Genomic DNA, 8,825 nt, shown 5'->3' on the forward strand with positions numbered 1-8,825 from the left:
TCACCTATTCAGCTCGATTGCTTTCCATTACTCTGTGCTCTAGGTCACTGATCCATTCTTCTACTTTCTCTAGTCTACTATCATTCCATCTAGTGCATTTTTCAGTTTACTTATTGAGTTCTTCATCTCTGATTGGTTCTTTTTCATGTTTTCTGTCTCTTTGTTAAGGGTTTCACTGAGGTTCTCCACACCTTTCTCAATTCCCTTGAGCATCTTTATGACCATTACTTTAAATCCTCTATTAGGCAAATTACTTAGCTCCATTTTATTTCGGTCTCTTCTGATATGACTTTGTCCTGTTTTATTTTTCATTTGAGACATATTCCTGTCTCCGCATTTGGTCTAACTCTCTGTGTCTGTTTCTATGTGTTAGGAAAGTCTATGTGTTAGTGAATTCAGCTGCTTTGAAAGTAATGGCCTTATGAAGAAGAGGTCCTGTAGTGCCGTGTAGTGCAACATCCCCTGTTCACCAGAACCTGGTGCTTCAGGGATGTCTTCTATGTGTGTTGCATGCTGTTGTGGTTGTGGCTGAGCTGCTTATTCCTTCAGTCATCTGCAATGGTTCCCTCTGCTTATTAGGGACCGGGTTTGTTCCCTGTGTTGTTAGTGAGCCAGTCTGGGGCTGCACTGGGCTTGAGTTGAGTGACCAGGCATCTGCCAGAAATTCAAATGCAATAGCACCAAACTGCAGAGTGCTTTCCCTGTTTTGTCCCAAGATATATTCATTGGTGGGTGGGGCCTGCAATCAGATGAACTGTCTGCCCCAGGCCCACTGCTGAGCCTGCAGTCCTTTTACTGTGTGTGGTTATCTGTCCCTCTTCCAGGCAGGAGTCACTGTGAAGTAGTGCTGGCCCTTATTGGGGCTGTTCATAAACTACCAGGCTTATGCTATTGCTTTGGATAGGCTCTGGCCAACAGTGTATAGGAAGGGTCAAATCCACACACACGAGTGGAGGCAGGTCACACAGCGTTATAGCAAGGCTTGCGTAGGTCTGCTGAGGGAGGGGAGCTGGGAGGAGGGCTGGTGGAAGGGGGTGTGTCTGCAGGACGGCTGGCACCGTTAGCACATTAGTGATTGTGGGTTTTGTGCTGGTTCCAGCAAGTGTCTGTGTGTTTATGTTGGGCAGGGTGGCAGGATGCCTCCCAGCCGTTTGTTCTTGGAGAAGTCTCCCAATGATCTCTCACCCTCTAGCATGTGCTCTGAGATTAGTAAACAACTCTCCCTCCCATGTGCCCCAGGTGTTGTTCAAACCACTGCTTCTATGCTGGATCTCCATGGGCTGTCCACTGTGCTGTCTATTTAGGAGCGGGGACTCAGTTTCCTCTTAACCTCCTGGCTCTCCCAGAGCTAAGCATGCTGATTTTCAAAGCTCCATATTTTAAGGCCCACTGATAGTAAGAACTCACGAAATTCAGGACCTCTGGTTTTTGAAGCCAAGTGTTATGGGGATTCGTCTTTCCCCTGGGGGATCCCCTGTGTGAAATCTGTTTCTCGCCCCTCTTATCCCCAATAGCATCATACCTGTGGACAATCTTGCTGGTCCTTTTAGCTCCTGACCATTATCTCTGCCCTACCTATCCTCTTTGTTGAGGCCTCTTTTCTATATTTGTCTGCATGGAGAGTCTGTTCTGTCAGTCTTTGGGTCATTCTCTGGGTTTTTTACATGATGTGAATATTATCTAGTTGTATTCATTGAATGAGGTAATCGTAAGGTCCTCCTATGCCACCATATTCCCTGAAAGTCTGTCTGTTTTTGCTTTAATAACTGGTTTGCATTTAGGCTCCAGTGTTAGCTAAAATGTCACTTTTTTTTTTTTTTTAAAGAGAGTGATCTTACCTGACTACTATAGCTCAAATGGATTTCTCCTCATATTCTCTGGCAGAGCACCCTCTTCCTTAACTTAGCTCTAGGAGGGCAAGTACTATGTAAACCTGTTGACTGTTAAATCACCAGCCTAGAATATAAAGCCTGAAATCGATGCAGTACTTAGTAAATAGTTGTTGAATGAAGAGATGACTATGAATAAATGAGGCATGAGCACTTCTTTGCACATCTGAAGGTATACTATGAGGAAAGTCAAACACCTCATGAATATGGCTCCCTACTGGGTACGTGGATGCCTCCCCAAAAGCAACATATGTAGACAGCAAGAAGAAACGATGTACAGGGTAGGAAAAAAAATGGCTGAAAACACTAGGCCCAGGATCCTGGTAATCACACACGTTCACACAATAAACTTTCTCTCCTAAAGGTCAATAGATTTTTCCAAATGCACATATAAGGAGAAATAGTTTGATCATCTTTCTCAGTCCCTTTGCGAATAGCCTTTAAGGACACTATTACTGTAGGCATGTTTGCCAACAGCAGCATTTTATTACTCATATCCTAATTGGGCTCAGCTATGCCTGGCAAACCCTTTACCGGTCCCCACTCTCAAGAAAATGCAAGGACAGCCTCTGCCTGACACATCTCCCTGTAATCTTCAGATCCTCCTCCAGCTGGCAGCCAGAGTGAGCTAGCCAGCTGAAATGCAAACACTGCAATGAGTCCAGGGAATAAAGACAATGGCACCACCTTTTAATACAAATGGCAAAAGAGAAAAAGAAAATGTCAGAAGGTCACATAGCAGGTTACTGTAGAAAGTGGAAAATGTCGGGGGAATGCAAAAATACTGGGAGAGTGTCAACTGTAAGTGGAAAATAGAGGCGTATTATTCTACTAAATCAGTGTTAGGGACTGAGAGTGAAAATTAAAATGTAGCATCTACATGGCCAGAATGAGTAACAATCAGCAAACAGAGAAAGAGATTAAATTTGTGACTACAACTGCACAAAGATGAAAAAAAAAAGCCTAAGAGGACATGATATATTGAGGAGGGTTTGAATAATTTAATGACCCTAATTTTGTCTTCAATGCCATCTCATTTGAGGTATTTTCCATGGCAGAGAGCTAACTAAATGATAGAAAGTTTGCAGTATATAACCCAGAGGCTGGGCCCTTTAATAAAATAGCTCACTTTTCCCCTATTCATGTATTTTATATATTTTAGTAGAACCCCAGGCTTAATACATAGAGTAAGGTCTTAATTATCCTAAGGATGAAAAGCGTAAGGTACAGAAATTCTACAGACCCAATGTGGATTTGAGCTTTGAACTCGAACCCTTTTGAATACTAAGCCTTCACAAAACTACTGATATATACTACCTCCTGCTTAATATAGTATATTTCTTCACTTCGATTCTATGTGAGATGATGGCCCAAAGGGTAGTAAGGAGAAAAGAGAAAAATCAGATTGTCTGGGTTACCTACAAAATCATTCAAGAATAAATGAGCGGGAAAAGGATGTTTCCAGATGCACTGTCTACAAAGATGCCTAGGGGTGAAATGAAGTTCTATTTCCCATATCATATGGAAAACACTGAGTTCATTTATTTATGATGACTCTATGCTAAAATGGCATAGGAGACTGACTGGCTATAGAACTATGCTCAAAATGTTTAGATCATGGGTTTGACTTTTTATCCACCCATACAGCCCATTCATTGATACACAAAGCTTGGAATGAATATTGGAGTACAGCAAAAGGCATATTGAATTAGAAGGCCTGGATTCTAGTTGAAGCTCTGACAGTTACTCATTTTAAGTGATTTGATATTGGGTAAGTGAATTAAATGGACACAGCTTTTCTGCCTGCCTTACAGGGCTGTTGTGAGATAATGGGTATGAAAAGGCTTTGTAAATTGTCAACTGCCATTCAGATGCTACTGGTACATATCAAATACCTTACACAGAGAAGAGTCTGGTCCATTTCCACAGGATCTATCACATTATACTATATTAACAATTTTATGTTTGTCTTTTCCACCCTCAAGAGTATAGGCTCCCGGAGAACTGGGATTTAAAAGACCCATAGCAAAGGGTCCACACATAGGAAGAATGTTGAATGGATGAGTTCACCTTAAGCCAGCAAAGCAATCTGTGAGGATAAGGAATTCTCAGTCACTGACATATCAGGGTGAATGAATTCAAAATTATACCTTTCCTTGATTCATAAATAAGATAAGCTGTGTCAAGGAAATGCAAATTTTGATTGGCACAGGGATTCATAAGGAGGTAATTTCAGGACATAGGACATTCAGCATCCTCCAGAAAGCTTAGGCAAAGTGCCACCATGAGAGGCACTAACCTGATCGAGAGAGAACAATCGAAGGGACTGGTAACTCTGGTCCTTGGATATTCTCATATCCAATTTAGTCCCTGGGAACACAAAAATTCAAGGTATCATAGCCAGGGAAGTAGTTTGTGGATCAGGAGACGCAGTACACCATAAGATGAAACAGGGAAAATTCTTTCTCTTCTTCTTGGTATAGAATAGCTAGCTTAGCTCTGGCAGTGTCGGGGCTGTTGTGAACATCGAAAAAATGAGAACAGGGCATTGATGACCATTAGTAACCTAATCCTTCAATAAGAATCTTCCACGAGCTTCCAGTGCATTCTGGACATAGTGTTATATAGTCAAAACAACCCATAATTAGCTGGGAAACTCCCTGGTCCTTTAAGAGGGTCAATTGAATCAATTTTAGATATTGAGCATATTTTAGTTCACCTTAGCCTGACTAAAGGCAGAGAACAAATGTGTTTATTTGGCTCTTATGTAGATATTCAATTCTGCTGAGGCAGCCCCAGAACGTGCTCCCCAAGCAAAATACAGATTATGTCATTTAGCGCTACCGTTAATGAATGTAACAAAAAAATCACAGTATGAGTGATAGCTCTCTAATGAAAGAATTGCTGGTAATTGGACTCTTCCCTTGTTTATCTGAATGTCTTGCCACCACTCCAGATTGCTTATAACATTATAGCCCGAAGGTTGCATCAACTCAAACCAATTCAATCATCGGTACAGTCTTTCAAAGGTGATTAACAGAAACAGGATTATTAAGAGCCCAGTGACTCTAAATCTACTAGAGCATGCATTCATTACAATGAATTTGTGAATTTCTGGATGAATGGTTATAGATAATAATGAGTAGCTAATATTCATCAAGTACTACCATAAACCAGGAGTTTTATGTACATTATTTCATTGTTTCCGCACAACAAAGCTGGGAGGGATGATTATGACCTCTGTTTCATAGATGGGGAAACTGAGAATCATAATGTTTAGAAGATTTGGTTATGACCACATGGAAATAGTAATAAGCACATAGCAGATCCAGGATTTGAAAGCTACATCAATACAAATTGCAAAGCCTCTGCTGTCAACCGTGAATTACCTATAGTTTTCTCAATTTTCCCAAACTTTCTAGGGTAGTTGTTTGTTATTTGGTAACAACATTTAAATATCATTTAAAATGTGTGAAATACTTAGGATTTCCATTTCAGAACAATTTTGTTGAGCCCTGGCTTTTTTTCTAATTTTTATAAAAATTTTATTTATTTAGGTAAACTCTACACACAATGTGGGGCTTGAACTCACAACACCAAGATCAAGAGTCACATGCTCTTTCGACTGAGCCAGTCAGGAGCCCAGAGCCCTTTTGTCAATATAAGGAACTGTGCACGGTGCTGGGAAGACGAGCCAGTTCTCTACACTCCAGGGAATACAACTGGTACAATTTGTAGGAACATCCTTGTAATATACTACAAAATGATTGAAAGTCCAGTGAGAAAGTACAAACAAAGGTTAAGAAAGTACTAAATAAGGACAGAGGACATCTACATGGGGGGTGAGAAAAAGGGCTTCATCAAGGACATAACTTATAAGCAGAACTGTAAAAGATACTTGGGATTTTATTTTTCATCAATTTTCAAAGTAATAACCAGCGCATTGTTGAAGATAGAAAAGTTAAATGTAAAAAGGGCAGGAAATGACTTGTAAAGAACTGCTGTTAACATGTTGGAGAATTTCCTTACAGATTTTATTCTTTGTCAATCATTTTCCTTTAAAGAGTTGATATCCTGTCGTGGCCATTACACCTTGTTTACTCAGTAACACCTTAACCTAAGCACTTTCCCTTTGCTTTTATGACCATTGAAATATTTCTTCTATCCTTGCCATCTCTGAAACACCAAAGTAACTCTCATTCTAGCAGGCTCTTGAAGAGTGATTATACGGTCCCTGTGGATTCTAGAGTTCTTTGCAAGGGATCCACAAGGTCAAAACCATGCATGAGAGATACATTCAAAGTGAAAAGTAGACCAAATAATTTTAATGTAACAGACTATGAGAAGTTCATTGATAGTTTCACATTCTACGTTGGAACTAACCTGTGAGAAATTACCACTTGTTGAGTTCTGATGTAGTGTCAAAAAGGAATATCTACCATTATCTGACAAGGCTATTAAATTACTCCTCCATTTTACAACTATGTATCTGTGTGAGGCTGGATTCTCTTTATACCCTTCTCTTTATATTCTTCAACCAAAATAGCCTATCACAAAAGATTAAACTGAAAGGCAGATCTGAAAACCGAGCAGTGTCCTATTAAGCTGCATAGTAAAGAAATTAGCAAAAATATAATATGATGCCAACCTCCTCACTAAATTTTTCTGTGGTGTAGAAAATAATATTTTTCATTAAACGTGTATTTTAACACGTTTATAATTTCTAGTTAGTATTTTTATTGTCTCTAATTTCTATTTTAATTTCTGGTTCATTTTAAATTATTATTTAATACAGTAGTATTGAATTATATGCACATATATATGTACATATATGAGCATACTGAGCATATTTTATTTCCCCTTAGCCTGACCAAAGGCAGAGAACAAATGTGTTTATCTGGCTCTTACATAGCCAGATATTCAATTATTATTCAGTATATTGAATTCAGTTATATATCCCACATGGACAAAAGCTCTTTGAGGCCCTTAATTATTTTTAGGAATATAAAGGGGTCCTGAAACCAAAAAGTTTGAGAATCACTGTTTTCCCATGGGTCAAGCATGACTTCAGCATGGCTACCTCCAAGAAGCTTTTTACCTTTAGACTAGGTTAAATGTCTTCCGCATCCCACAATTACTGTTCACTCAGCACACCTCCTCTGAGTTCCTCCATGCCTGACTGTTTCCATCTACCATAAGCTTCCTAATGGCATCAATTGTGTCTGTCTCAACATGTGACAGTGTTTCTGGCATATAGGAAATGCTCTGTAAGATTAGTTATATACACGAATAAGTGAAATTTACAATCTTTTGTCAATCGTCATGTGAATTTCCACGGAGTATTCCATTCTGTGGATCCAGCATCATTTATTTCATCATTCAAAACTGATAGGAATTGGATAAAAGGGGCAGAACTTGTTGACAGGGAAAAAGTATAATGAAACTGTGGGGTACTTGGGTACACCAGAGCACAGGGAATATAAAGAAAAGGGGTAGAATATAACTACGTATAATTAGGTAGAAGCAGACTACCAAAGGTCTTCAATGCTGTATTTATGAATTTAGAGATTATTTCATAGGTAATGTAGGTCTGTGGGGTATGCTTGAGCATGGCATGTTAGATTTGTACTTTAGGAAGATTAATCTAGAAGCGTACAGGATTGTTTAGATGAAGAGACCAGAGGATGGGAGATCAATAAGAGACACTCCCTTCTGACATCTTCCCCACCAAATTATTGAATAAATGTTCTATAACAGAGAATAGAATCAAGACTCATTGGGTGACAGAAATGCCTAAAATAATTAGTGAACTCTTGCACAAGAGGGGTTAGGAACACCGATGCCCATGTAGCAAAAATCCAGCTCATAACTTTGACTCCCCCAAAACTTAACTACTAGTACCTTACTATTGACCAGAAGCCATACTGAAAACAGACAGTCGTTTGTTATAGTTGTATGCTATATGTATACTGTATTCTAATAGCGAAGCAAGCCAGAAAAAGAAAATATGAACAAAATGATACGGAAGAGAAAATATATTTACAATACCATAATGTATTTATCAACAAAAAGAAACCTTTTGGCTGGGGAGAGGGTGAGGCATGAAGGAATGAATAAGAGAGGAGGTGTAGGGGCGCCTGGGTGGCTCAGTGGGTTAGAGCCTCTGCCTTCAGCTCAGGTCATGATCCCAGGGTTCTGGGATCGAGCCCCGCATCGGGCTCTCTGCTCGGCGGGGAGCCTGCTTCCTCCTCTCTCTGCCTGCCTCTCTGCCTACTTGTGATCTCTGTCTGTCAAATAAATGGATAAAATCTTAAAAAAAAAAAAAAAAAGAGAGGAGGTGTAATTTGAAAAAGCCTATCTGAAAGATCTACAGGTACTGTACTATGAACACTAGAGGATAATGTTCTTGAGTGGTTTCCAATTTCTGTCATTTATATGGCATTTTGTTTGTTTTAAATCAACCCACTTTCTTTTCCTTAGCCCTGTAATAAGCAGTGATATCTGTTAAAACGTGCATTTTAAGTGTGAGTAAAATCATTAAAAATTTTAGATATTTACCTTGTGCCACCTATAATCACCTCATGAAATTCCAGTGGTGAATGTATCAAAGGTTAGGGGGCAGAGCTCTACAAATCTTGGTTGATGGACATGTACTGAAGATTGAGAAGGAATATTTTCATAACTGTTCTGTTTTCTATGACTTTGGGTGGTCTCTCAGTTTCTGCGCAAGGAATAGGAGCACCAAGAAAATTTTCTCAGGTTTGTTAATCAGAAGGTTACTGCTATGGGGCGCCTGGGTAGCTCAGTCAATTAAGCATCTGCCTTTGGCTCAGGTCATGACCCCGGGGGTCCTGGGATCAGGCTCCAAGCTCAGTAGGGAGCCTGCTTCTCCCTCTCCCTCTGTCCCTGCCCCCTCTCTCCTACTCATGCTCTCGC

The sequence above is a fragment of the Martes martes genome (genome assembly GCF_963455335.1).
Source record: "Martes martes genome assembly, chromosome: X".
Lineage (NCBI taxonomy): Eukaryota > Metazoa > Chordata > Mammalia > Carnivora > Mustelidae > Martes > Martes martes.